We start from the raw sequence: 21,857 nt of genomic DNA on the forward strand, positions 1-21,857 counted from the left end.
AATCTGTTTAGGTAGCTTTCTTAGAAAAATTTAGTTTTCAGTACAGGACGTTTTAAAGATGGGTTAGGAAAACATCTCGAAAAGTATCTAATTTGTGCATTAAAATTTTGAGTGATCTTTTCATAGTATAACCTTAACATAGAAATGAGGGAAATAATATTTACGCATTGTTTATCAATCGGCAGACCTGACTTTTTGTTTATTTCTCCAAGTTAGTTCAAAAATGGATACAAAAATTGCTCCTTTAAGCATTATTATGTTAGTTTTCTGAAAGTTAACGCTGATAAATGAAGTAAGACGTTAAATAGAGTGTTAAAGTGTATGATAATTTTAAATTCTCCTTTTATGCTCTCCCTCCTTTGATGTATCAAAAAGCAATTATTATTATTATTATTTTTACTTGACCTAAAAAATGCAATAACTAATTTGAAATGAGGCAAAGCACAGAAAATAAAGTATCAAAGTCTTTATTTCTTTTTAATTTTTTTTTTAAATTGCTCTAGAAATAAAACTAATGTAATATTTCAGTTCCTAAAATAAAAGGCTTTCCTTTTTACTTAACTAAAATTTCTTCTGCTGAACTTTTTCCATCCCTGTGTACCGGTAGTATTAAACTTAAACTCGCTCGAAATTTAATTTACATAGCAGAGGCCGTCATTCGACATTTAAACGTTGATCTAAAGTTTTCTTAGAACAAACTTTAAGATAAAAACCACGGCGTCTAGGTTTTTTACAAGGAAACTTTGCATTACTCGTTCGTTTTTTTTTCTCTACTTTCTCCGACATTTTTCTTTTAAGAAATTTCTTTTTTTACCCAAAATGCAAAATTCTGGTAAAGAAAGCTAAACAAGTAACATAAAAAACGAACGTTAAAATTTTCGGAAAAATAAATTATACTTTCGTTTCTGTAACAGTTTATTGTAGAAGACTGCTTCAGGTACACCCCGAAATGGTGAGGAGATTTTCTTTTTGCTTTTTGCATACCATATCTGGGGGTTGGCCCCCTCACTGTCGTGAGCCTCCAATTTGTCGCATTCGATGTTCCTTTTTTTCTACCTTTTTCAGTGCACTTAGTTCAATTTCCTTTTTTATCTCCTCGTTCTCTGATATTTTTTATTCAATCTTCTTTAGTTCTTCTTTCAGGGAAAGAGTAAGTGCATTTTTAGTTCACTACTATCTAGTCTTAACGCTTGATTTCTCGAAATATATTCTCTTGGCTTCGATTTATATTTTATATACCTTTGCTGCGAAAGACGAACCCCATTTTCTCCAGCTGAACAACTGAAAAATGCATTTTCTTTCTTTTTTAATGTTGATTTTTTTTTTGCTTGATATTTGTTTTCAAAAAAAGGAAAATGTATGATTTTTTTCAATGTTGTTTGATTAGTCAAAAATATAATTTTTTAAAATCTTGGTATTTTTAAAATTAGCACATTCAAGTCCAGTAACACACCGTTATTTCGCGCTTGTCTAGATAGAGAGATAAAATAAAAAAAAAAAAAAACGCGGTACATTCGAAAACGCGATAGAACCGAGGTCATTAAAAGTAACAATTCAATTAACGTAAAAATTAATGACATTTTTATCAACAAATAATTAGTTTATTTTCATATGGTGACGATTTTCTCAATAAAAACAAAAGACAATTTGTCTACCAATTTCTCTCTTAAACTAAGAAAAAATAATTTAAAATATTTTTATTGTTTCATGATGAAATACGAATTAAATGTAGTATTTTAAACTGCAACACATTTAGTCTCTGGAAAATATGCCAGTTTTGTTCATTATTAAAAATGATGAAATTTAAGAGAAATATCTTTTTTTCCCTGTTATAATTAAGACTAGTGGCACCCGCACGGCTTTGCCCGTAATAGAAAAATTAAAACTCTTTTGGTTCTCCTGTATATTTACAAATAATGTATGGTGAATTTTCTCGCCAATTGCCTCGTACTCATGTTACGGTTCCACGATATGTTAATTTCGTATCTCGCCAAATGGCTTGTGCCCATGTTACGGTTCCACGTTCTGATAATGTCGTAATTTACTCGTCCATCTTATGATAATTTTGTTCTTGAAATTGAAATAGAAAAAGAGCCACATCGAATTTTCGAAAAATCGCTTCGAGGTGCACACCCCCATGCTACAAACTAACTTTGTGTCAAATTTCATGAAAATCGGCCGAACGGTCTAGGCGCTAGGCACGTCACAGAGATCCTGACAGACAGAGATTCGGACAGAGATCCGGATCGAGATCCTGACATACAGAGAAACTTTCAGCTTTATTATTAGCTAGTGGTACCGCACGGTCTTTTTACCCGTAAGGTCTTTTGGTTCGCCTGTATATTTACAAATAATGTATGGTGAATTTTCTGGCCAATTGGCTTGTGCCCATGTTACGGTTCCACGTAATGATGATTTCGTAATTTACTCGTCCATCATATGAGAATTTAGTTCTTAAAATTGGAATAGAAAAAGAACGACATCGAATTTTCGAAAAATCGCTTCGAGGTGCACACCCCCGTGCTACAAACTAACTTTGTGCCAAATTTCATGAAAATCGGTCGAACGGTCTAGGCGCTATGCGCGTCACAAAGATCCTGACAGACAGAAATCCGGACAGAGAGAGAGAGATCCTGCAGACCGAGGGACTTTCAGCTTTATTATTAGTAAAGAAAAAGCAACATTAAAAGAAATAATAATAGGAAGAATTTTCAGGAGACAAAGGAAAAGCAAGATACATCCAAATGAGCGATATGATGAGGCGCGAAGTAACTAGGATTTACTGTATTTATCTAAAACTGATTCTTTGAGGGCTTTATGCTCAATATTTATGTTTTAGGGATCTTTACCAGATACTTATAGCAACTCTGAATCATTCCAGAAATGTAACGAACAAGAAGATATTTCTTAAAATTAATGAAATACACTGTTAAAAATTCAGGAAATTTTTATGGTAAATATTATTGCAAAATGGAGCGTTTACAGTACACAAAAAATTTACAGTAATTGTATCGAAAGAAATGATTGCAGCGCCAATTGATACACCATGTGACTTACAGTGCAAAGCACATAACACCGTATTTGTAACTACTCACGTGTCCTAACACTTATGGTGGGTAGCAAGGCCGACTGCCAATCCGAAGGTCTCAAGATCAAACCTGCAGTTTTAATTTTGTGTTTTCTAACTCTCGTCTATTCTACCGCAAAATTTAACAGTAACATAGGATTTTATGATAAATGTTACTGGCAACATGGATGCCAGTAACTTTTACCGTAAAATTTCAGGAATTGTTTTAACAGTGTAAAAAGTATCCGTTTTATTTTCGCAGCATGATAAGATTTTTTCATTAATGCATTTCGCATAAAGATTTACAATGCAATCGAGAGATTTAATGCAATTTTAACAACTTTTTATGAGTAACTTTCAAACTGTCACTTCATGTTTATGGGAATTCACAGTTGTCTACAACCTAGCCAATTCAATTTCAACATACAAAGCCGAATAGCGTATAATTTAACCTTGCAAGCTGAAAGCAACCTTTGATTTTCTAGGATATGGGTTCGTTTAGAGACAAGTGTTTAAACAATTTCGATGCGGTACAATATTAACAACCATATGGTTCAAAAACACGTCGAAATAATTAACTACATAATGCACATTATGCATAGAATAATACACTGCATAATTATTATTTTATGCATTTAAGATAAATTCAATAAATAAAAAAGATGCAGCTACAGAAGGAAAAAAAATACTACGCTTGGTTTTCTGTATCGGCGTACAAAAAAAAAAAGGCAACATCATATAATAACGCCTCAAATCCATTTCAATAATACTTTGCACAACACAAGGGCGCAATGGAGATTTTCTAGAGATTTACTGTTAACCAAATGCTACAAATCATTAGACATTTGAATATATTTTTACTTCCCCATCAATGTCTTTGTGCTTAAAAAAAATACTTCTGTTAGACAATTCTTGAAACAAAAGATAAAAGCAAACTATGTCTCCAAAAGAACTGATTTTTACATTGAAAGTTAATTCCTGCTCATTTAAGAACAAGGAAACTTATCTTTTTTTTTCTCTTGATATTCACATTGCATTTCATTTAGGACACTTTTTATATATACGTATTCCAAATCTTAAATAGAAATGTTAATACATGTCAGATAATTAACTTCTCATAGTTCATGACAAAATTTTCAAGAAATAGATAGCTCTGTCATGCAAAACCAGACGTCTTATTTAATAAGGACGAACCACCATTTCCGTTCTGTAAAGCTACAAAGACCCAAACAAGTTTCCACATCCTGAAACATAAGGTTCTAAACGAGCACGCTACAGAACATCTTTAGCCGAAACAAGAGCCCAGATAATATGTCATTGACTGTATGTGGGCCCTTCCAAGGAAAACGGTCATTTTTTCTCGCTCGTGACTAACGCATTTCATTAAAAATAATAATTTTAAAAAGGGTAATGAACAAACTGTTGCTTTTTAGGAAACCCCAATCGTTTAATTTGTTTAAAAAAATTGTTCATAAACTTAAAAGAAGTATTCCTTTTTAATGAAATATTTGAGTTACCTCGTGATGAAGAAAAGTGATTGCTTATTCGTGGAATAAATCAATACATATTTTTTTCAGCCGTTTAATCTATCATTTCTCTATAATCAGCTCCCATAGGAGAGGAACGCCAATATTGAACCTGCTCTTGTTTCGGTGTGGATTCACATTTATACCAAATTTCAACCAAAACGTAGCATTACTTTTGGAGACATAGCAATCGCAATGAACAAGAAATAACGTTCGATTGCATCACCTTCTTTTGAGCTATTGACACCAACATAAAATCGGCTCCAGTACCTCTATAGTCTACCTGCCGATATTTGTTCTCCATAAATTATTTCTCGAGATATATCTGAGAAAAAAATGTTCGATTAATAAACTGCTTTTGAGCTACTTGACACAAAAATTGAAATCGCACCTGTACGTTCTAGAGAAGCATATCGATTAAATTTTGTTTGATTCCGACCGTTTCCCCCTGAGATAAGTTCTTTTTAGCGGGGAGGGGGGGACGTTCGATTGCTACGTTTTCTTAAAGGAATCCAGACCAAAAACTAACTATAACCATTTCACACGGATAAACATACGCGTATTAAATTGTGCTCGATTTCATGCAGGAGTTTTTCTCTAGAACAATCACAAAAAACGGTCACACACACAGACATTTTCCTAAAATGATCAAATTGGACTATGAACACTTCAAAACGACTATGAACTTCTCAAATTTTAGTTTCCAAAAGAGTTGCGACTAAATTTGGAAATGTATTGTATTTATGGCACTAAGCGCAATAATTTTACTAGAGTCTAAATGCATAATGTTGTTTGTATAGGACTCCAGACTTCAATGTGAAAGTTATTGAAAAAATAATATCAATAAAACGAAATAACTTTTTTCTCAGCAAAGAGTATTCTTTTGACGACTATTCATTCCGGCAAAAATACGCAAATTAAATCTTTTATCAACAAGGCAAGAATTTTTTTTAGAATATGAAAGCTACTTAAAAATGAAAAAACTGGCGTGCTCTTGTTGTTACTGGAGCTACTGGTAGAGCTAATTTTGAGCAGCTTTAAAAGGCTTAAATATAAAGCATTTTTTAAGCGACAATTTTTCAGATGATTCTTAAATATGTAATTTAAGCTCTTAAAATACATTTTCAATCGTAAAATTCGAATTAACTAATGTAATTAGAAATTTTAAACGAGCGTTAGCTTTTTTTAGAGGACGTTTGATTTTTTGTGAAATTTCATTCAAAACCGGCAAGCTTTCATTCCAAACCTAATCAGTCTGGCTTAGTGTAGCAAACACGCGTAGATAAAAACAAAGTCATGTTTAGTACAGATTCTTTCCTGTATTTATATTTTCCGAGAGTATCATCTTCGCTTCTTGAGTAAATCTGAAGCATTGGTTAAATTCTTTCAGTCTAAATGCAATTTTTTCTATTATGTGGGTTTTAAATCATCATAAGAATATGGGTAACGTTATAAACATTGATTTTTCTTATTTTTACCTTAAAAAATCTCTCTTCCATGCAAATTCCTGTAATAAAATATCGGTATATTTAAGAACAGGAAAACAATTCGTGTATCCTTTTTTTTCCGCACAATGGCATTACGACGTAAGTTGAGAATGTGATAGCGAATTATAATTTTTAGTAAAGAGTGAAAAATACAACTACTTATATAATTTTATCTACCTTACATAAAATTGTTGTATTTTTTCTGGCGAATTCTATTAAACGTTGGAAAGAAAAGGAGGACATTCTTACCGACTCCGTGCTTCCGGGAATCTGATCCTCGCTGATCGTCATACGCTTCTTCACTAGGTGCATAACGATAAGATCTAGGGTCAACCGATTGATGATCTTCATTGTCAGAGCTGCTATAGTCCTGCCATTCCTGGCTCCGATGGCGCCTTACTCTAGAGCCTTGTCTGTTGAGTCGGCTACTTTTGGCCAGGCCCTCCATACAGAGACTAGAATAAAAATGCACTGTAAATAAAGCCATACGATTAAAGTAATGATGCATATATAACATCTGATGCCAGAAAAAAATCAATAATCACAAGAAAAAGAGAAATAAAATACGATTAAAGTTACATAGCGTTGTCGTTTCTGGGAATGAATATTCCCCAGTGAATGGACAGCCTCGTCTTTGTCTTTAAAAAACACTTTCAAGGTTTTTTTTTCTTCAAAGAATTGACAGAAGTTTCTGTTTTAAAATTTCAAAACGACAAGACCAGAAAGTTATGTTTTTGTCCACGGGTTGATATGTTCTTTCACAGGGTCGCAGCACCATTTTTTATCCCCTAAAAAAACTGAAACCGTATCCTGACGTCCCGGAGTTAAACATAATAAGCGTAAATAATTGAGCTTTTTTTCCAATATATTTTCACTAATTAATAATTTTAATCTGATCAATGTATAAAAATGATTCAGCTGATTAGTTAAGATTATGTTTTATTTTAAGAAAAAAAAAACATTTGTTTAGACGAAAAATAAACGTGAGTATTTTGATTTCTTGCTCTTTCTTTGCGGGAAAATTGACTTTCTTTTTCGCTTCACTTTGTTTTCCTATTTGCATTATGTATCCTTAAGATTTTTGTTTTTATTCAAGAAAAAAAAGGCAGACAGAAAACTAAATATTTTTTTCCGATACCCAAAATGCATTTTGCTTTAAAAATTATTGCATGAAAAAGGAAAAACATTAAAATAAATACATTCCACTAGTTATGCTAAAATCAAAATATTTTGGTATTTTCTACATTTTGACTCAACAGAGTAATGATTGTACATTTTATATAATATTTTTTTAAAGGCAATTAACATTTTCTCTCTTTTTTTTAAAAAAATGTGTTGCATATTTCAATGATGTATTTATCTGTGTTTGTAATCCCTAATAGAAAAATTGTTTAACTTTGGGAACATAAGAGCTTTATGAGCAATGAAATCCTTCCTAATGTAATTTTATACACAAATATTTAATACATAACATTGTACATGCGTTAACAATACGTCCTTTTACAATGAGGAATTGTTAAGACGGTAAACGTGGAAATATAATTACGAAAATGGTCACTCAAACAATTCGTTTCATAAATTTCATTAACCTGAATTAGAAACATATTTCCAATTTTATTGCCAATACCCTTCTAACAAATCAAACAATCGCGCGTCTAGAATGTTATTTGCTTTCTACAATAGGCCCGAAACAAAGAATACGCTTCTTTACCTGGACTCTATAGAAATCGTTTACTGTCATAGAAACACTTTCTAAACAAATGTCTCTACGGGAAGCAAATACAAATATCTTTAATAATATCATTTATCAAAATGTCATAAAAGAACCGTAACCCGCTTTCGCCTCTTGAAATAATGAAGCAGAAGTCGAAGCACTTGTTTTGTCTTTCTGGGAATACAAGTAGTCAGCCCACAATTCATTATCATGCTCATACAGGCTCAAATTTAAGATGTATTATACTCGCATGTTCTGTTCCACAAACGGATAAAGTGATGGATAATAGCGTCAGAAATTCGTTCATGCTGAAATTATGGATTATAAATCGCGTGCTGATTCTATTGTTAAAGATTTAATTTGAGAAATGTTAAAAATTCGATTTGGTGTACGTATTTGAATGCTATAGGTGGGAAAACAAAGCATAATAGTTGTAAAAAAATCATTGTCATTGTAAAGTGGGGGAAAACATTTCTGAAAAGATTAAAGATAAATAATTTTAAAAATTCTTTCAAAGTGGCCGTTTTAAGCTCGTATGAGGCACCACATAATGGAAGGAAGTGAATGAAAAAACACAAATTTAAAAATTTGAACAATCATTACTAAAATGTATTAAACCTATCAGTACATCAACATTAGTAGGAATAAATTAATATGGTAATAATTTAGTTTAAGTCTTAATAACAATTTAAATTTAACATTTTAATCTTACTATGAAATTTCACCTCTTGATAAACCTGTTTGGGCATAATATTCTTGAAAGCTTAAGCAAGACTTGCCGAAGGTCAACAGAAAATGTAAAACAGAAAGGTAGAACCACATATGCACACGATTGCAAAGCACATACCTTAAATCACAGGAACAAAAAAAGAATAAAAATAAATAACTGATTAAGGTTAACTTGGAGAATCGGGTTATTTCATCTCAAAAATTTATTGCTTCTTTATGAATCATTTGAGACAAATGCGACTTCTTTATAAGTTTGCGTAATGGTAATATTTCGAGTGGGCGTTTTGACCGATTTTTCCGTAAATGTATGAGTCCATACTGATGAAATACATAACCGAATGCTTTTTTTAATTACAAAATAATTTGGTTAATGGATGTAACTACAGTCGACTCCCGCTACAACGCGATTCCACTTACGCGAAATGGCTATAAGGCGAATTTTTCATGAGTAACGAATTTTAGAGCTAACCCGAGTTTTTCATCCACAACACGAATTCTTTTGGAAGGAAGTACATCGGCTTCGTTATTGGCTACTAAATATTGATTTCGTGAGTGTTACTACATCCCTTTAAGCATCACTGACAGAGAAGATTCCCACACCAAATTAGTCTACGCATCGCGTTGTTAGTGCATCAAATAACCACTCCGCATCTTTCATTTATTTATTTTTTTCATTCTAAATATGAAAGTTGATGAAATATAATGGCACCTTAGTGGCACCTTCATCAAAGTTTGCGAAGATGGAAAGAAAAAGAAAGTTTCTGACTAAAAAAAACAAGGCTAAGATTATCGATATGCTTGACAAACATCTACGGTAGCGCGACAATAAATATGAGTGAAGCTTCCATACGTACAATTAAAAATCAAAGCATAAAGATATCCGTTAAAGTTTAGAACTTAGTTTTCATATTGAAGCTTGCAGAACAGTCTATCAATGTAAATATTTTAAAAATAGAAGCTGCTCTTGTATTGGGTATTAAAGATATCAGGAAGAAAGGTTATTGCCATAAATTGAAACGTTATAAAAGAAAAGGCGAAGCAACCGTATTTAAAAATGTATTCAATAAGAATAACAATCTTATAATAGAGCATTAATCATCATTATCTTCATTTTTTAACTCATAAGTATTGTTACTGTATCTACCGTACAGTACTATTATAGTGCAGCATTTTATTATTACTACATACTGTACATACCGTGTTGTTTTATTTTATGTTTTTTCCTCCCATCGATCATTCATTTTGGGCATCTTAAAGTATTTCATGTTGAATAAAACAGTTTTTTATTTTTTAAATACAATAAAAGTTCAGTTCTTTAAGTAAGAAACTGTAGTGTATAGTTGAGGAATGCTTTAAAGAAGTTTGAGGGGGGTTTTTAAGTGTCTAAAAGAATTTGGTATGCTTCTAAAAAAATTGTATGCATATATTTCTTCCACAACGCGAAATTTCGACTTACGCGAGGAGTCTTGGAACGCATCCGTCGCGTAAGTCGGGACTCAACTGTAATGGCATTGTATGCTGTAACTGCCATTTTCAAAGATTCTCATCACCATTTTTTTTTTCATAATTCTTTATTTAAAAAAAGAAAAAAAAGAGTGTTTTCTTGTATAACGGACGAAATAAATTGGCAACAACTGTTTTTTAGAATTCAAAAAGGTAAGCTAATGTTTTTGACATACAGAAAAATTATACTGCAATTTATTTTCAAGATTCAAAGACAAAAAGAAAAAACATATGTAAATCTATGAATGTTTTTAAATCAGTAGAAAACAGAGCTTTCTTCTTGTGATATTCCAGGTGCAAGGACAGGAGAATAAAAAAAATACTCATAGTAAAACTGCATTTTTTTTTACCATCATGAATAATATGGAGAGAAAAATAACGCTCTGACAAGTAATAAAATACTTTGATCTGAATGTCAAAGACATATTATTGCAAAAGCTTAAATTGCAGACGTGGATGCAGCTGAAAATTTAACTTGCAAATTCGAAAGAGAAACATATTCAGAAACGTTGTTTCCTTTTATGGCGTTTCAACGGGCTTCTGCCATATATTTTACACACGAAAATGGAAATTTATGTCAAAGGGAGTTCCAGGGAAAGTGCCAAATTGACGTTTTCGCCAATAGTTTTGCTGGGGCTCAAATTGATTTAGTTGAAGTTAAAAAAAGTAAACATCGATTTTTACTCAAGGATTGAATTTTCTCTCTTGAAATGTTAATGCTATCAAGTTTCGAATCCTTATTGAAATTTTACTTATGTGATTAGCTCGTAATGTTGCGTACTTCATCTACTTACTTGATATGTAATTACTAAACAAATGAAATGAAAACAATTCATCAATTCTGCTAATAATACAATTTTCTTTACACCCTAAAATGTCTTATAAACCAAAATACAAAACAAAAAGTTTAAAATGTAAAACAAAATAAACTGTATAAGATTTATTTACTACTTGTGATACCCGCACGGCTTTGCCCGTAATAGAAAAATCAAAAGGTCTTTTGGTTCGCCTGTATATTTACAAATAATGTATTGTGTATTTTCTCGCCAGTTGGCTTGTACCCATCTTACGGTTCCGCGTTATGATAATTTCGTATCTCGCCAATTGGCTTGTACCCATGTTTCGGTTCCACGTTATGATAATTTCGTAATTTACTCGTCCATCTTATGATATTTTTTTCTTAAAATTGGAATAGAAAAAGAACCACATCGAATTTTCGAAAAATCGCTTTGAGGTGCACATCCCCATGCTACATACTAACTTTGTGCCAGATTTCATGAAAATCGACCGAACGGTTTAGGCGCTATGCGTGTCACAGACATCCTACAGACATCTAGACATCCTCCGGACAGAGAGACTTTCAGCTTTATTATTAGTGAAGAAGGTTAATGAAATTTGTGATGACAAAAAGAAAAAGTTATAGAACAATCGTAAAGCTGTTAGCATGAATTTTATAATAAGTTTGGAGACAAAATAAGGACGACATGCAAATATTTTTATGAAATAAATCATTCCTCTTAAACATATTTTACAGTGATATGCACTGTATTACTGCACTATAAACATGCACTGTATTTTTGTTTCTTGTTCCATTAAATTTAAAACTTTTATTGAAACATTTAGCATTTTATGAAAAAAAAAATGGGAGCAACGTGTCATAAAATGTCTCATATTCTTCCAAAAATATTCAGATGTGTTTTCTCATTTAAAAGGAAAATACTTTTATGTTTTTTCTAAAAGATGAATTTTCATTACCAACTGCAATATAAGACATCTCTAAGTAACTGTGTTGTAATTACATTTCAAGTTGTATTATGTACCTGCATCATTTCTTAACTACGTTTCGGAATTTTTGAACATATTGATAAATACATGAAAATGTGTGCAGTTAATTGCATTTTTATTAAATTAATTGTGTAACAGACAATCTAGTTAAATATTTTAAAATTAATTATCACTGGAATTATATACACATACAGCGCATCAACTCTAATCGAATTATATTGCAATTATATTAAGCCTTGTAGTTATTCATGATCGGTAACTTACTGATAAGGCAGTATTCCTGGTCTTTACGATTTAAACTAGTAGACAGACCTGTGAGTTTCGTAAAAGCTATGTCTGCAATTAATGGATTAATAAACATTTTTCACTGTAATTATGGAAATTTGTAGCAACATCACTTTGGAATTGCAGATCGTTTGAATTATACAAGACTGTTGTATAAACTTTTTACTATTAAAAGTTACCTTAAACTATGTTTAAAGTACAAATGATATATTTGAACGTTTGAAAAAATTGCTGGGAGCAAGAATAATGAAAATTTGGCAAATAATTTTAGATATTTGAAAATTACAGATACGGTGAATGTATTTTTAATGTTTTCTTTTTCTTTACATTTTGGTTGGTAGATTATTTTTTTCTTTGTGATTCAAGGATTTGATATCTTTACTCCCCTTTTAACACGTAGATTACATACGTAAAGAAAGAAAAAAACTGTATTCCTTTCTATCTTTATCTCTGTTTTTTTTTTATTTGTGTAAAATTTGGGTTATGGAAGGCCATTTTTTTAGCTTTTGACTTGTTGCCATAATTGTTGTACATGACATAGAATTTATTGTTCAATAGTTTTCAATGAGCGATGGAGGACAAACATCTAATGATGTCGTAGACACTGTCTAGTCTATGCACACTTGATATCATCGCTATTAACACTGAAAATGTCCACTGAAACAATGATTTCAATCGCTGTAGAACGGGTTTATTAGAAATGTGCTTTTCTGAAGTGCAATCGCGACCTTCAGATTATATAGGAAGTACTCTTGTTCTCAAGCAAAATTATTTAACAAATCATACATTCTGAAGTTAGATTAGGGTTCTTGTCCTACTTATAGCAGATAGTGGGGCACAGTAAAATAGTTAAAATGACTGACCTTTTTAAAAATTACCAAATTCGAAATTTGCTTTGATATGTAAAGTACATAAGGAAAGAACATTGCATTTTAGAATAAAATTTGCATTGACACAATATTTCTTAATTTTTGGCAGTAAATTTTCGCTTTAACGAAAATAGAAATCTTTCTTTTTTTTCATGGACCACATTGAAAAAGGCAATATTTTCTATTGGATTATAATAAAAAAATATTTTTGATCAAATGGATAAGTAAATAGAGGGTTGATTAAATAAATGAAAAGATACTAAACAAAATAAACGAATGAATAAATAAATGAATTAATGTATGAAGACAAATAAAAGTGCTGGTAATGGAGTGAATAAACAAGAAAATAGGTGAAAGAATATGAAAATAAGGGATTGAATGAATAAATAAGAGCTCGTACTAAATTAAGGTATGTTAAAAAAGTAATTAATAAAGAATACGTAAGAGATTTCACAAATGATTAAATAATTAAACGAAAAATGATGTATTTCACTTTACCCCATCTATTTTGCCATGCATGTAATCGTCTAATTTTACACTATATTTAAAATATAAATAAGCTTAATATTACTAAATAAATACTGCATCGAATATTAAAAGGTTTCTCTTAATATTTCAAATGTCCAAGACATAGAACACTCTTATCTGTGTAGACATCTTGGGTTTCCTTGTGCCTACAGGAGAGGCGGTTTACCGTATGAATAAGCCTCTTTTGCAGCCCTTTGCAGTAGGTTGGACCGAAAAAAAAACTTCTAATTTCGATGATGGTTAGTGCAGAAAAGAAAAAGTCATTGGTGGAGCAAAATAAGCATAAAAAATTTGAATTATTTTGAATTGTTTCCTAATTAGTCGTCTTCGCGTTGAAGTTTCAACCTTTCTTGAAAGTGAAGAAGGTTTTTTGGTGCTTTCAGCTAACTTAATAAAGAAAAAAAATTATATTTTCAATGATGTGTAGTGATGTGTAGCAGAAACAGTAAAGCTGGTGCCGCTAATATCCCATTAAAATCGAAGTGTGGTCTAAGTCTTTCATTTCCTTTTCCACAAATGTGTAGAAATTTTGGAGATTTTCTGTTCCTTTAGCGTTTTTAATAAATTTTGACAAAACGTTAATATACTGTTTTTGAAATATTTATGTCGAATGATTATATTGCTTGACGAATATGGTGCATTTTTAAAAGCTTGGTCTGCTATAGATTTATCACCTACTGCTTATTAATTTATCACTTGGAATATGCTTTTAGATAATGATTGCAGCTCTGTTTTCTTCGCTTTCGAAACCGAGGTAAAACAGTCCAGAACACCATAGAACGGGAAGATAGATAGAAAATGTATGCACACCATCCCAACAGAGTGTGTTATCTAATTTTTTTTTAAGCAAAGAAGTCTGTCTCGAGTTTGATTTCGGCATTTTTGCGCTTTACCTTCTATTACATTCTTGTTATATAACATAAGCATATCTTCCTTCATGGCCATTTGCAGCCTTCGTCACTATTTCTATTCTCAGCTGGCCTAGGACTTGTAAAGCAGACTGTTGATTCTAAAATTGCTTCGAATACTATATTTATCTCAGTTTCATCTAATACAAGATACTTCGTGATTAGAGGTTTACTCGTATTTGTTGAAAACCCAATCGAATATATCTCAGTATTCCGTGACTAAAGTTTAGTTTTGGGACCTTGAAATCTAGCATTTCATGAACCATATTGTTCCTTTGAATTGTATATTTTCTCAGTTAATCTTCATAACAGTTGCATGGCTCTAGATTCTCAGGCTGTCTATATCATTTATTTATCCTGATCCCTTTTCGAAACCAGGTCGTTTCTTTAGGCGAATAATATGGAAAATCAACTCATATTACGATAAGTGAAAGATTTCTTATGGTTGTTGTAGGTTTTGAGGTACTGAATTGAAAACAAAGATTTCTGCAGGCAGCTGTAAGTTACAAAGACTACGTAACAAGCCTTGGCATGCTGCCTAGAAACGTTGGAGGGAACAGTCCCGTTTAAATAGTTGCACAACTACCAGGTATGTATTTTTGATCTATTCTCAATTTCCAGCATTCGTTTCATCTTTTCCTGTGTAATTTTACATAATATCCCAGAATGGTTGGTTTGGGCATTACAGTGGAACCTCGTCTTTATGTTTTATGTTGGACCAGCAACAAAAAATGAAAATAACTTTTACGTAAAGAACTAGTGTTAAAAATGAATAATCTTTATTTACTTTTTGCTTTTAAAAGCTTTTTCTTTTTTTTAAATTACATTTATAGAACTTTCTGTACTGCACTCATCTATAAGTTCCCTTCGTTTGCATTGACAAAGGAGTTCCTAGAAACCTAAAAACACATGCCTTCTATGTTTAGAAAATGTTCAATATTTATACATTGTTTAATGATATTTTAAATTTCACCACAAATTAATTAATAATTTTTTCCGTCATGACCTAACTAATCACCGTTAAATGATATTTTGCGGCATGTCTTAGAACAAACGATATCATTTAATTTGCATAGCCATACTCAACTTACATGCGATATTTTTTTCGCAATATTCAATTTTATATTTTCATTTATTCTTTGTCAATGTATAATATATAAAACATTGTGCAACCTTTCTAAATTGGCATATTATCATTAATTGCTTAAAACATTCATGCCACGGTCGCACGAAGACCAATATTGGGATGACAACGCTCAACATTTCGGATAAAAATAAGAAACATCTTTGCAAATTTGTGCTGTAAAATGTCCCAACAGAGGGCGCTTTTGCCACGTCAGCGGCTATGTCAAGCCAATCGCGGCCCAACTTGGCCCCTTTCTCCCCAAATGACACCGCTCGCCCGAGGAGGCCTTGCAAAATGAAATCTAATTGCTTTCAACGGGTCTTAACAACATCTCGGTATTTTGTGTAATAAAGGGAGAAGGGTGCGCGTCTGTCGGAGCGACACTTCGCTCGTACAGAGACGCCTGATGAAATAAAAATAAAAACCTTGCTTGATTTAATTTAGAGTCGCGAAGAAAAAGATTGGTGAGACATGTATTTACTGGGAAAGACAGCTTCCTTTTTTTTCTACTTATATTTCACTTTTTTTTACTCAACATTGATGTTTGCTTCCTGAGTTGTACTTATGTTTCTAGTAAAGAAGGAGATGCGGTAGTTTAGGAAAAAGTTGTTAAATTTCAGATGTAGACTGACATTCGTATTCCTTAACATTGGTTGTGGACGGGAAAAACAACTTCTGAATTTGTTAAAGATGTCGAGTATATTGTAGTAATGAAAACAATAGTTTTCTCTTCTCCAAATATAGTTTCAAGGAAGTCTTTTTTTAACTGATTTATGTGTGCATTTTTTTTTTTTTTGGCAGAAAACAACGTAAAAGTAATATTTATCTAGAAAAAGTAGCTGCGAGTATTGTTATAAGGTTTCCCGTCTCTCTATAAATATTTTTAATACTGAACAACGATGCTACACTTACATATTTCATGCATCCAAAGGAATCTACATCTATACTGCTTTAGTTGTTTTGATTCACACGCCATAAAAATTGAATTATATTAGGTCATTCATTTACTTACACTGTAAGACTTTGTGACAATAGGTTTCATTTAAAACATGTATGAAAAAATGGTGTGACATCGAAAAGCAAACATAGAATTTCGTGGTTTACCAAATGTATTCAATTATACTTGAATACCAACAACCTATAATTTCATCTTTTAAGGGATATTTTAATTTTTCATTTCAGTGTTATAATATAATTTGCTTTCAAATACTTCCCCAAATCTACAATTACATATTGATGCAAATCATGTATCAATAAGTATGTATATTTTATGGGAAAATTTTGAGCAACAGTCTTGTTCAATTATGATACTGGTTACTTTAACATTTAAAACAGCTAAATAAGTAAGTTTTGGCTTTGTTTATTACACAATTAAAAAAAGAGTGAAAAAGAAGATGAAGGAGAACAGATAAATGCACAATGACCTTCTAAGCCGCAACAAATGTAGGATTTTTAAGACGTCAAGTACATTTTATTAAGTTCAGAGCAACCCATAACAGAATCTAATTTAAAGAATGATAATTAAAGAGGATTACAACCAATAGCAGAGTTTAAACATAGTAAAATCTTTACAAGTAAAATCTTTACAAATTTTTAGTCATTTTTCCATTCACGAAAATGTTGAACTGAGATATGATTTAATGTAATATAGTACTAAAAACATTTTATTTTATTTTCATTACACTTTTTATGCTTACAGTATTTTTGGCATTGGTTAAAAGAAAGACCTTTTAAAACCTTTTTATGACTTAAACTACTTAAAGCAAAATATATAAAACCACAGAAATTTATGAATAATAATTTTTCGAAAAAAAAAAAAACAACAATCAATAATAATTAGTCATTTTTATTATGCGTTACTTTCCAAAACAGAAGTAAAAATAGCTCAATTTTTTACCTCATTTGCAGCTAATTCATTTGCATAAATTACGGCTAGTGAAATGATATTTTTATGGAAAAAGTTTTCAAAAAAACTATCAGCACTTAAAACCCTAGAAGGTCATTTGAAGGGCGTGGAGTTTGTCACAAAGAAACGGCCCCGGTTTTTTTCCTTCTAATTTTTAAAAGGAAGCCATTGATTTTAGTTGAAATTTTTGCCGCTTTAAAATTGCCTTTGAAGGGGAACTCCAGAAAGTCTTTGGGTGAAAATATTAAAGAAGGAATTTTCTCTGAAAAGAACTTATGCTATTGAATTCCAGTTTTCCAAACTGGTTTTTACTGCTAATGAAAAAATCAATATTTATTGCAGCCAGGACTCTACGTCCTGATAGTGTCAACCATTAAACGAGCTTTAGGAGTGTTTTAACTCGTGTCATAAAGAAAATTATTTCTTTTTTCTCTGGTCCTTAAAATTTATGACTATAATTCGGAGTATCTTTAAAGCAGAAGATTATTTCTAATAACTCTGCAGCTTTGATATTATTAGTAAAACAAAGTTGTGACCTTAAAACTTGTGTTTCATTTAAACTTATTTCAGGGTACGATTCAGCACTATTAAAGTCTAATTTTAGCAAGAAGAAATGAAATGATTCCAGTGAAGACTTTTCTTCATAACAGATGCTCTTGGAAGATTTTCGACTTTTAATGCGTTCTTGATTCTAATGGCGACAATATTATACGTTGTCTGTAAAAAAAAAGAAAAGAAAAAATCCAGGAATTTTGCGCGCAATAAAGGCGCATTTAGTGAAACATACTATCAAACTGTGTATCAAGCAACATTATTTGAATGGGTTTACTTTTACTAGTTTAAAGCAAAAAGATTTAATACGTTTTAAACAAAGAAATGCGCTTAGCAACAACCTTAACAACATTTCAGAGAGGATTTAGGTAAACTTGAAGTAAATAGCATAGTTTTTCGAGACAATTTTGAGCCAATATTTTTATAGTTTGATTGTCCATATTTGTACTTTAATTTCAATGTGTTTGAAGAACGACAGAAAGAATGGCGAAATGTAATGTTTTTGTTTAAGTTGAAAACAACATGGCAACATGTATTTTTTTTCTTCTTGAATAGCTAAAAAAGGAGAAGAAACATCGCAAAAATCATTAAAAATTTCACTGTACAATGAAGAATTTCTGAGGCTGAAAATCTGTGAATTGCTATTGTCTCAAATTCAGAAAATATTGACATTTCACATTCATTTACTGAGATCTTAATTTTATTCGCATAAAATTCAACGAAGTATATAAGAGACTTTAACGAAAATCTATGGAATATTTACACATAAAGAGTGAAATCGATTAGGAAAATTTATAGCTTACATCCAGTTTTTATTCCCCTTTTGAATAGGTAAAAATTTAGAAAGAACACGGCGAAAATCTTTCAGCATTACTGTAGAATAAAGAATGACTTGTACTGTAAGATCTCAATTACGACTTTCTCTCAAACCATTTAAATATTGACATTTCGTCTTCCTTTCCTGTATTCTTCATTTTGTTGGCATACAATTTAACGAAGTATATAAGAGACACTTTTACGAAAATTTACATTTAAACGGAAACTGATTAGGAAAATTCATACCTTTGTTTCAGATTTTTTTTTTCTAAATTGAATGGTTAAAATACAAAAAGGAACACGGCAAAAATCATCCAAAATTTTACTGTACAATGAAGAATGGCCTAGGCTGCAAGCTTTCAATTACGATTTTGCAAATTCTGGAATTATTTATACTTCGCCTTTCTTCCCTGCGCTTTTCATTTTGCTTTTATAAATTTTGAAGAAGTATATAAAAGACACTTTTACGAAAATCTATGAAATAAGTACACATAAACAGTGAAACTGACTAGTAAAATTTACAATTTATTTCCGGATTTTTTACAATGCAGTTTAATTAAAATAACATTTTTTGCATCTTTAAAATATTTAACTCTTCCAAAACACATTTATGATTGAACTTTTACTAGAATAAGTGAACGTAATCCATTCCCTTGTTGGACAAAACATAGTTATTCAAATATATCATAAGGAATTTTGAAAAAAAAAAAAACTGAAAGTGCCCGGTTACTTTTGACTGTACAGTTTCCCTATCTATCAATATATCTATATTTTTACAAATAACATTTTTATTATGTTTATCAATAACATTCTTTGTACCATTTACCTGCCAGTTGAATTATTTATTCTGTGAGTATACCATTTTGATTAAAATACTAAACTCTCAAAACATTAAACTTTTAATGCATTTTCTAAATGGCAGAATATCAAGAAGTAACTCAAATAATTGAATTCATTTTTGATTCAATATTTTAAAAGGTAAATTTCTTATAAACAAATGTCGAAATTTAATTCTTTGTTTGACATTCCATCGCTTTGCGGGCATTGTAATTCAATGATTGTATTATGCTAATATTTCCCATTAAACGCACGATAATAGTTTTAGTTCATTCAAACGTTAATGTTAAGGATATTAAAAATTCAAATTCATTCCAGCTTATCTGGGTTGCATAATGTGTTTGTTAATAACTGCAGTTTTGAATAACAATCTAATGTTACATCCAAAACCCTTCTTTAAAGGAAAAAAATAACAATGACTTATGAATTGCCATTGTTCACCTGCATTTATTGTAAATTTTGAACAATGATTTTGGTCAATTAATTGCGAAAAAGAATGAGAAAAGGAATGAAAAATTGCCAATATCCTATTGCCATGTTTTCTTTCGACTTAAAGCATTTTGACTACTTAGCAACCTTCGGTCGCCATAGCAACTCTATTCAGTTCTTTATGTCTTTGTGTACCGAAAGTACGAACATGTCAAATGCAGGAAATAACTCCATTTTTGGTTTCGCGAAGCGTTAAAAATTAATACTTCTAATTGTTATCACATTAATATCAAAAAATTAAACATGTAAGACATAAGGGTTTTTTTTTTCCTTTGCTATCATGTAAGAAGCAAATTTGAAAAAAAAGGAGTATTGATTCAAATACTCATAGTATTATCATTTGGAAACAAAGAATTGTCCATTTATGATGCTGTTTTTGATTTCCTAAGTTTGAAAAAAATGTCACCCGGAAAACGTTGTGCCTTCTTACATATAACATAATTTTCATTGTGCTTAGGTACGTTTTGTTTCCAACAGTTATTCTAAAAACAAGAAGACTTATGGAGAAAATATCAAAAATTTTAACTTCTGTTTGTATTTATTTCTAACACTTTCAACATTTTAATACTTTTTACATTTTTGTATAAACTTTGATGTACAGTATGCAAAACAGCATAAGATATAACGGCATGATTACATGTCTGCATTGAACTAACACTAATTTTCCCCGTACATACGCACAAACAGACGTCAGGAAAAAACTCATGATAATTAATTCAGGGATCGTCAAAATGGATATTTCGAGCGTACACACTCTTAAGCATATATGCACGCGTGAACGGAGAAAAAAAAAGCATTCAACATTCATTTGGGGGGGGGGGCAAGAAAAATGAAAATTTAAGCCTAAATTTGAGGGTTTTTTTTTTTTTTTTTTTTTGTGATTACCGTACTTACTTAACTGTGTAAAAGGTAGTAAAAGGAAAACAGAGGTGAAGTCGTACACTGAAAAAAACAAAACTGTTTGAAAAAATTAATAAAGCATTGCGTGATTTTTTTTTTTTTTGTATCATCTACAAAACTTTTTTAAACTGATTCAACCGGTTTTGATTATAAATGCTTACAATTAGTGATTGCATATAGCTCTTGTGTGATTCTATTTTGTGCCTTTAATGAATAGATTAGTTAAAAATTTAATTCACTCTTTTTTTCTTTTTTGATTATTTTTGCTTTGAATACTTGTCATTGACATTATTGTTAAAATTTTGGTTATGTAATATTAACTATTGCCAGAGGAACTAGTTTCAGGCCTTTATTTCTTCTGTTACCCGGGGAATGAAAAATCATCATTACATTTTGTTTCTTTCAAGAAAGAGACAGTTTTGTGGATTGTCTTAGTTTATGGAAACGCGTATTTCGTTTCATAATGTTTGTAGTTTGTGTACGCTTTTCGCAAATCTGTGTGTGTGTATGTGTGTGTGTTTTAACTTTTTTATAGCAAAATCATTTTTATTTTTTTTTTACATCTTGAGTGTGTCAATGGTTGACAGTCCTTTTATCACTTTACAATGCTTGCTGATAGCGTTCTTGCCCAAGAACACAGATATGAATTGAGCGTCACTCTACTAATTAAAAGTAGTTTCTTTAACAAACAATTATTACATTTGTTAATACACTCGATGAATTGCAGACCAAACATTTCAAGTTTCATTTCTACATTCATGCAGTCTGTTTTACACACTTTATTGTCATTAGTGAAGTACAATCCAGATAATTTTAGTTCGCAAACTGGA

The 21,857-nt window shown here is 31.0% G+C and overlaps 1 long non-coding RNA gene across 1 annotated transcript in view; it reads right to left on the reverse strand.

The window, feature by feature from the left end:
* Positions 1-6,444: 6,444 nt before the first annotated feature.
* Positions 6,445-21,857, reverse strand: part of LOC129216069 (uncharacterized) — a 233,233-nt gene continuing 217,820 nt past the window's right edge. The window contains exon 3 of the long non-coding RNA XR_008580167.1: positions 6,445-6,535. This is a non-coding gene — a long non-coding RNA (uncharacterized LOC129216069). The remainder of the gene's footprint in view (positions 6,536-21,857) is intronic.

This window comes from Uloborus diversus, chromosome 2 (genome assembly GCF_026930045.1).
Source record: "Uloborus diversus isolate 005 chromosome 2, Udiv.v.3.1, whole genome shotgun sequence".
NCBI lineage: Eukaryota > Metazoa > Arthropoda > Arachnida > Araneae > Uloboridae > Uloborus > Uloborus diversus.